Source organism: Cyprinodon variegatus, unplaced genomic scaffold (genome assembly GCF_000732505.1).
Source record: "Cyprinodon variegatus isolate N-32 unplaced genomic scaffold, C_variegatus-1.0 Scaffold205, whole genome shotgun sequence".
In the NCBI taxonomy this organism is placed as follows: domain Eukaryota; kingdom Metazoa; phylum Chordata; class Actinopteri; order Cyprinodontiformes; family Cyprinodontidae; genus Cyprinodon; species Cyprinodon variegatus.
The window spans coordinates 30947-40293 of NW_015150658.1; the positions used below are offsets into that span (position 1 = coordinate 30947).

At 39.4% G+C, this 9347-nt stretch overlaps 1 protein-coding gene across 1 annotated transcript in view; it reads left to right on the forward strand.

Annotated features, from left to right (window-relative positions):
• Nucleotides 1–1113: 1113 nt before the first annotated feature.
• Nucleotides 1114–9347, forward strand: part of LOC107088060 (5-hydroxytryptamine receptor 1D-like) — a 68642-nt gene continuing 60408 nt past the window's right edge. Inside the window, exon 1 of the mRNA XM_015379991.1 lies at nucleotides 1114–1613. The gene's annotated coding sequence lies outside the window, so the exon portion shown is untranslated. The remainder of the gene's footprint in view (nucleotides 1614–9347) is intronic.

Below are 9347 nucleotides of genomic sequence, written 5' to 3' on the forward strand. Positions count from 1 at the left end.
TCCACAAAACTTTCCATTAAAGCTACAGTCTGTAGTTTTCAGCGACATCTAACGTCCAGACTGCAGACCGCAGCAACATGAACATCTCCCCCCCACCGCTTCTCCCCCCCAACAGTACGGCGAGCGTTACGGGACAAAATGTCTTCCACGACGTCCGCATCACCTACCTTCTCAAGTGATGAGGTTTGTTTACATGGATAATTTTACAGATAGTATTTCATTAGTCTGTGTAGGGTATAGATTTCATGTAGACTTAAACAACTTGCCGTAGTTACTTTCGAGCGTAATGGGCGATCTCGCAATCGCTAGTTTGTTGGCTCTGCGCTGCCGTAGCGCAAAGATGTCTGCCTCCATGGCTGCAAGACCCGCTCCTACTGTATGTAATTATAAATAACGAATTCTAAGGCAACGCAAATATTAAGGTTAAGAGGCTGAGCTCGTAGATGATGATAAAATAACATAGTTATGTATAATATATTACATTTCTGACTGTATATCCCTGTAATCATTACACACTGTAGCTTTAATTATTTTTGAATGAATCCCTTTGAGGACTGCTAGTCTATTTAGCAGTTACTAAATTCTGGATTGAGAAATTCTTAATTTCAAATTTGTTATCTATTTTTTGGCTTGTCCTTATATAATTGGACACCACCTTTGTTGGACAGCTGCTATATACACATTGTTCCTCATCATGGTAATGGCCATAACACAACATTAAATCCTGTTTGATTGGTATTGTGTTATTAAATCTTTGAGAAACCGTTCAGACATTCCCCGTTAGATGTTAGCTAATAACTTAAATGAAAAGTTTGGTAATTTATTAACAAAACGTTGCATAGATACATATTTATTTGCTTAATACATCAAAATACTAACAAAGAGAAATAAAATAGTTTCTGGAATTGTTGTGTTAGAAATAAAAATGTGGTAAAAAAAAACAAACTATAAACTATAGCTGGCTCTTATACATGTATGTGTGTGTTGTATGTGTGGTGGTGTGATTGCGTAACATGGAAATACATACACTGCTGACCTGGACTATCGAGTCCTCTGTGGATCCACGGGGTCGTAACAGCCTATTGCCTCACTCGCTTTCTGTGTTTTCTTTTTCTTTTCTGTTTTTTTTGTGAGTGGGTGTTGTTTCTTTGGGGAGGGGGCATGCAGTACGCGCTCTCCCATGAAACCAAACTTAAATCTTACCGGCAGATCTAAATGCTAGAGGCTGAATTATCTACATATATAGCCTATATATAAAAAAAGTGCAGCGCATCATCTGGTTTCTTTGCGGGAGGAGACGGAGACACCTTACAGCCGACTGCGGTTCGCAGTATTATGCCACTTACTGTGAGATTTACCAAGTTCTTCGGACACTTTTCCAGCTGGACAGCAGTGCCCAAACAGGAGCATCCGCTAAAGCAACCCTCGGTGCAGAGAATACTGGTGAAACATCTGCAGAAGCTGATACTCCGAATGAGATTGATCCTCATCCTCCCAACTGTTTGCAGCGGGCGTGCGTAAATGTCGGCCAGTTTGCTGCGTTTTTCCTGCACCCCGTTTGTAATTATCGACAGTTAAGAGGGCTTCTACTTAAAAAGGAAAAGACCGACATGGTAAGCATAACAATTGTTGTATTTTTTTTTTTTTTTTTTCATCAAATCTATGGACCCTATCTTTGCTATTACGCACGGTTCTAGCGGCGCAGAAAAACAGATTTAACGAGAGTTCAGTCTAATCGGATTTTACTGGTAATATGTTAAAGTAAAACTACAAGAAATAGCCTGACTAGAAAGCAACAACAGCTTAGTAGACATATAGCTCTAGAATAATGCTTGGACAGGAAACAATGAGGTCAATATGACATTATTACTAGGTGCCAAAATGTTCCTTATACTGACCATGAAGGATGAGGATGTTTTGCTAAAGCCAATATATGCATCAGGAAGTGGATAAAAACATTAGAACAATTTGTAGAAAAAGGTCCTTAAGGTTTCAGGAGTACCTGACTGTACCAAAATTGGTTTAAAAGGTGTGGGAAGATTGCACAGCTTTTCAATAAGACTAACCATGTCAAATTACAGCTGGACAAGTAAATGTGCGCAACTTTTTACATAACTTCTAAATTATTCTTAATCCACTTCTGCCATTTTGTTCTCTGTGTTATAATAAAGTAATTTGAAAAAGATTCGTTGGTGTAGCTTTTCCTAACAGGTACCAATATTAAATTACATGGCAAGTTTGATTTAAATGATTATATTTGATTTATTGAAGTATTATTATTACACATATTGATCAGCTGAGGCTCAGAGGGAAGAAAAGGTTTGCAATTAGAAAGTTGTGGGTTTTATTCCAGCCACACCTTGAGGCATATTGATGTGCAATTGGGCAAGGAAGAGAACCCTAAGTTTGCTATTGATCTGTGTATCAATGTTTGATAGTGTAAACATGGTGAGTGGAGCTGAATGAGTGAAACTCTGCCTAAAAGTACTTTAAGTAGATGGTTACTTGAGAAGCATTACACAATTTCTTTGCAGGTTATATGATCCAATTGAAAGGGTGTGATCCTACAGAAAATAAGGAATTATAGAATTTGGTGGTTGTGTTTAATGCATCGAAACATGTTTTCATAACCTTTACTTTGTTTTGATAAAATTTGATAAAATTATCATGAACTGCCAGTTCATGATATTTTTAGAGCAGCTTTGTTGTTAGGATCAGACCAGATCCAGATAAGGTGGCCATCTGTAGCCCATTTATTGGTTTTTCTCTAATATCTGTGCTTCAGCAGAGAAGCCAGTGGTAGATTGATGACAAACACAGTACATTTGCAGGATATGTTTATTTAACACATGCAGGAGAAGAAAATTGAGATTTTGAAATCAGCAACTGTGAGTCTGATAGACAGCATTTTCTGGGTATCTGTAAAGCATCTTAATTGAGTTTGGCGATTTATACATTTAATTGGTTTATTTATGATTTACTATTTTGGTAAAAGAACTGCAATAGTCAGCAATCCTCTAGCTGCTGGATTTTTTTTTATGACAGTCGTTATTTACAGTGCATCAAGAATAGTTTTTTCTGCATTAGCTGCTGGGATAGTAGCATCTAGTCCATTTCAAGCTGGGGGGAAAAATGGATGTGTCGTCTCTGCTCCTAAGCTTTTCAGAAACCCACACTGGTAACTCTTCTCACAGCGAGTGCTGCATTTTTGCTTTAAGTAGCTAGCTGATGCCAAAGATATCAACCAAACTGAATGAGCACTTTGATGGAGAGCATCTTTCAGCAAGAAATGTTTCACCATTTGGCTATATGAGTTGCACACATCTGGATTTCTTTCTCCCTTCTTCATCCTTGCTGTCCGTTCTCACTAAGCTGCTACATGCTCTTTTAGAAGCAGAGCATACACACACATTTACTATCAGGGTTGGATAAGGAATTGAATTAGTGGTTCATTTAAAAAATTTACATTTTGATAAATGAGACAAAAGAAGAAAAAAACATAATCATTTGAATATGCTATTGCTGAATAGGTCATTTTCTCATGGTGCAGGGTTCTCCCTTATTATCAGGCATGACACAGCATATCACAAAGAAGACTCATTAGTAACTCCTTATGCAAATTATATAATTCAGTTTTAATAATTAATGGGAACATATAGTTAGTGCGTAATTGTTTTGACTGTCTGCCATGAGAGCATGGAGAAAACAACCTTTAAAGTATCTATTTGTGGGGAAGAAAGCAATCTGAAAAGGGAGGAGAGTAGACATTGATTTGCAGCTCATTCTTGCTTCAAGCTAGATTATTATTTCACCTGCAGAATATTAAGCTAATACTAAGAATTTTGATCCTTGCAGAGGCAGTGACTTCAATATCAGAGAAATAGCAAGGTAATAGGATTCTGCTTGTATAGCAATAACAGAAACAAACATAGATGCAACAATCTGCACTGACAGAAGAAAGGCAAATGTGTGAGATCCAAAAAACATAGCAAAGTCTTAAAAAAACAACAACAATATACCGGTATAGAACATTTTAACACAGCTTTTTTAATTTTAAGGGATGGTAGGAGGAGATGTCAGGTTTTTGCTGGAGTTATCCAGGTTTGCTAAAGTTTAATTGGTAGTCTAGTTAGACTAGATGGATTTGTACCATTTTGAATTTAACAGTCATATTAACAATTAGTGGGACATAGATCAGCTGGAAAAACTTGAGCTGAGGTGTTGGAAATGACAATCTGACTGATTTTACATACTGAAAATCTCATTGCGAATTGTGATTCAATTTAAGGGAAGGAGTTCAAATATCTTTGTTTTAAAGGTATAATTGGAAAGAGTTAGAACTTGATAGAAATTGCAGAAATAGACACACTACTCCTGTCTGGTGTGATCAGTAGGGACCAAGGGCTATCCTTTCTTACCTGAAGAGATGTATAATGTATAACGTATAGAGCTGAAGAGGGAGTATCCCTTGGGAAGCAGGATATCTGGCTTTTCCTCCTGTATCTGTCTTCTACACAATTTGATTAGCATAAGTCAAAAAGAATGTTCTTCGGTTGCCCATAAGAGAGGTTATCTCATAATAATAAATAAATGCCTATAAAGCTTTTGAAATCTGTTTTATGCTACAATTGCTATATGCTGCATTTGAGGAGTCATTCTTCGATCCCTCAGGAAAACTTTCATAAAAAGTTGATGAGCATCACAGTAGCCTCAACTCTAAATTTAGCCCTCAGTTGTAGGTGAACAGCTGAGTTTTATCCTGGGGAGTTGCCCTCCTGTGTTGAGCCAGGACAGGAATCAGCTGTTCACCTACACCTGAAGGCTAAAGAACACTAATTTGAGGACGACAACATCCAAATTCTACCCAAGGAAGACAGATGGTTTGAGAGAGGGGTTAAGGAAGTAATCTTTGTTAACCTTGAATAAAACATCTCTTAACAGAAGAGGTGGCCTTAGATATCACCTGTACTGTACCTACAAAGCACTTTTAGGAACTATTCCCAGAAGATTTACCTCTCACTTGCCCTCAACTGACTTAGACTTCAAAGAGGCATTGGACCTAAACCACTCTGATGAGGGAGTGAACAACCTATCAGAACTCCCTCTTAATGACCATTAACACCCCCAGGTTACCTCCATGGCCAATGCAATGGGAGGGATTAGAGCCATGTTTTGTTTTTCCCCTTATTCGTTTGTTACACCTACAGTATATTAATCTCAGTGTTCCCAATCGCCACTTAGAACTAAAGAAGCCACTTGAATGAGAGGAGAAATATCTTCTACAAAACTTCACGTCCATTTGCCAAAATTGAACTTTTCAAGCTTGACAATGACCTAGATGACAGAGAATCTTCACAGATATGTTACCGCGCTCATGGTCTAAGTGTTAGGTTAGAAAAGACCTGCTCTGTGAGCAGATTGTCACAAGCAATGTCCACAGATTTTTTCTGATTAACAGCATAAGTAAGCTAGTCTTGCTTCAGGCTCTCTTGGAGCCTCGAGTCAGTTCTATCTCCTAGATATGGTGCTTTACTTAGTTTATATTGACCTTTCTCGGTATTAGATTTTAAAAAGTCTATTTTTTATCAGTCTTGATTAATTGTTTTTGAATTCATCTTTTTAACAGCTGATAAAATCAAGACGTTCAGTTTCCATTAATTAATTCTGCACTGCAGAAGTGAAAAATATGTCACTGCTTTCACAGCTAGCCTGCTGTTACAGTCACTTGTAGGAATCTTGAATAACTCTAGATGAACATTGAACAGCCTTCCAGTGATATTATAGCCACATTCTCCATGTGTAGCAAGTTAGATATGAATAACCCAGTCTGTGTAAAGTACTGCATATTTGTCTCAATGCATAACTGGAATTTCATGGGTGTTAAATTTATAGGTATGTTGAGCGAGCTTTGAGAACAAGAAGCAGATCTGTTGCTGAGTATCAGCTTTGTTGCAGGATTTACTATTTGTCATTACTTAAGATAAACTGCAGTTCTGACATGTAGCCTCTGCAGAATACTGTGGAAGATATAATGCAGTAAACATAACAAATATCTGAAGTTATTTAATGCTCAGTTTGTGGAACTTTGTCCTGCAGTCCAAGGTTTGCAGGACTATGCAGCATGTTATTTGGCTGACTGCAGCTTCACTGCTGAGAAGATCATGGTATAGGATCTGTAAGGTTAAGTTAAAGGTCATGGCTACAACTTTTTTATAGAAAAGTATAATTTTTCCAAAAATAAAACATCTACTCAACATACTAAATGGTGCATAAAAATACTAATGTATTGTATAAAATATATAGTTATGAATAATTGAATATTTCATTTTGACAGGTCCAAAATATATAAATATATACTCCTATATATGAAGCCAAAATGGACATAAAAGAATTTTGGACTAATAGGAAGAGTACTCAACTGTCACTTGAGACGGAACTAAGGCATTGCCAGATCCTAGTAGCTGTGTGATAGAGCTGTTAAAGGACCAAAGATTAGCATTATATTACATTACATTAGTTGACATTATAGAATAAGAGTGGGTGGGCACGAGTGTATCGCTTACTGAACTCATTTAAACTGTCAAGCTTTCAAATAAAATCATTCATGAGAATTTTGCAACTTGCAATATGCATAGGGTGTTTTTTCCAGTACCAGGGATGTGTTGATGATCCTGTAGATGGTAAACATGTAAAGACCCAAGAGAAGCACTGAAAGAGTTCTCTTTAGCTCACTCAGCTGCTGACCAGTTAGGGAGGTAAAAAAAACGACATCTGATAAAAAAATATATGTATATTACTTATCTGACTGAGATTTGAGGCCTGTTTTAACACAAACTGAAACTCTGGTCAAAAAGCAGTTTTGGGGGTAAATTTAAAGTTTGAAATCAAAAACCTGCTTCAGCCGGCGTTTTAAAGTTTTCATTTCTAATAAAAAATGTTTAAATTGTCTTGGTTGAAAAAAAAGAAGAAACAACAAAACAATATATATTTTGTGACAATGTGTCACAGTAGCTGTATATCTCTACTCGTCATCTTCTGCTTCATACAGGTCTGGGACATTGGGACAGCAGTCTCAGCAAAGACTCCCAGACTTCCCTCACCCCAGACACCTCCTCCAGCTCTGCTGGGGGAAGCCCAAGGCGCTCCCAGGCCAGCCAAGAGACATAGTACCTGCAGCATGTCCTGGGTCGTCCCCTAGGCTTCTTCTCGGTGGGACATGCCTAGAACACCTCCTAAGGGAGGCATCAGGGAGTATCCGAAAAAGATGTCCGAGCCGAGTCTACTCCGAGCCTCTCCCGAACGACAGGGATCCTCACCCTATCTCTAAGGTAGAGCCCAGCCACTCTGTGGAGAAGGCTCATTTTGGTCGCTTGTATCCGGAATCTCGTTCTTTGGGTCATGATCCTGATTTTATGACCATAGGTGAGGGTAGGAACGCAGACTGACCAGAAAATCAGGGGCTTCACCAGCCACACGGATCCATATATCGATCTCCCACTCCATTCTCCCCCTCACTTGTGAACAGGACCCCAGATACTTGAACTCCTGCACTTGAGGCAGAAACTCTCCTGCAACCTGAAGGTGCCAAGCCACCTTTTTCTAGTCAAGAACCATGGCCTTGGACTTTGAGGAGCTTTTTCTTATTCCAGCCGCCTCACACACAGGTCCAAGCCAACCCAGTGTATGATATAGGTCTTGGCAGGAGGAGGCCAGCAGAACCATGTCATCTGCAAAAAGCAGGGACGAACTCTGCTGGTCCCCAAAACAGACCCCTCGGCCCCTTTGCTGTGCCTAAAAGTTCTGTCCATAGAGGTTATGAACAGCATCAGTGACCAAGGGCAGCCCTGTTAGTCCAACATGCACCAGGAACAAGCCTGACTTAATGCCGGCGATGCAGACCAAACTCTTGCTCCGCTTGCACAGAGACTGAATAGCCCCTAGTAAAGGGCCCCTGACTCTGTATTCCTGAAGCACCACATGGGTCATGATTCTACAGAGTCCTACAGGTCCAAAAACCACATGTGGACTGGTTGGGCTAATTCCCAAGCATCCTTGTGAATCCTGCAGAGTGTAGAGCTTATCCACTGCTCCATGGCTGGGAAGAAAACCATACTTCTGCTCCTTAAGCTGAAGTTTGACAGTTAGCTGGACTCTCCTCTCCTGCACCCTGGCATAGGCCATCCCGGTGAGGCTGTTAAGTGTAATCCCCCTCGTCTGTTCCTGTTTGGCTGTGACGTCAACCTGGAAAGAAACATCAGCTGTGCTGCTTCCATCAACACCCTTGTTTATAGATGTTGGAGATCGGCCTGTTTTCCAGTGTGGTCCTGTGACTGGGTGGATGTGCTCTCTCCGTCCTCTGGCATGGGAACTGGCTCGGAGCTCGTCTGCCTGGCTGTGTGTTTCCTGGACGGGGCCGCCTTTTACAGCTGCTTTTTGTGTCTCTGCTTCCGTCTCCTTGAACCCCAGTCGGCCTCAACAGATGGCCGCTCACACTGAGCCTGGTTCTGCTGAAGGTTTCTTCCTGTTAAAAGGGAGTTTTTCCTCTTCACTGTCGCTACAAGCATGCTTAGTGTGAGGGATTGTATTTGAGTCAATGAGTCAATGCAATCAACTGGTTTTCCTTAAATAGAAAACTTTGTATCAATTTGACTGTATAATTTGTTGAACTGTAAAGTGCTTTGAGATGACATGTGTTGTGAATTTGGCGCTATATAAATAAACTGAATTGAATTGAATTAAAAATTGAATAGTTGGAACACACCCTCAGGATCCCATTCTCATGGATGGAAACCACCAACCCAGTCTGCCAGTTCTGGGGCAATCACACCAATCGCCAGTGTTGGGCAAGCTACTTGTCCAGTGTAGTGAGCTAAGCTACCAGTTACTCAGCAATAAATGAAGCTTCACTACACCAAAGCTACCACCTAAAGAATTATAGCAAGCTAAGTTACACTAATGTGTTAAAAGTAGCTTAACTACATCAGAAGCTACTTAACGTTGTACCAACCTAATATCAATTCAAAATGAGTCGGAAACACTGGTTAAAACATTTATTAAAGATCAGCCAATGACATATCACAGTGTAAACATTGCTTTATGATCAGCATATTAAAACAAAAACTGAAGTAATTACTAGTAGACAAACTAGTAAACAATCTGCTGTTATTAGAACCAAATTAAAGGTACTGTGTAGTGAGCATCGAGACATGGCTATGAGTTTGCATTCAATGGACATCTCTAGGGAAAACAAAACCCTACAAAAGGCACCATATAATTTCATATGTCTCACCATATAATTTAATTTCTACCTACATATTTATTCATTGTATTTTTGGGGGCAATTAATT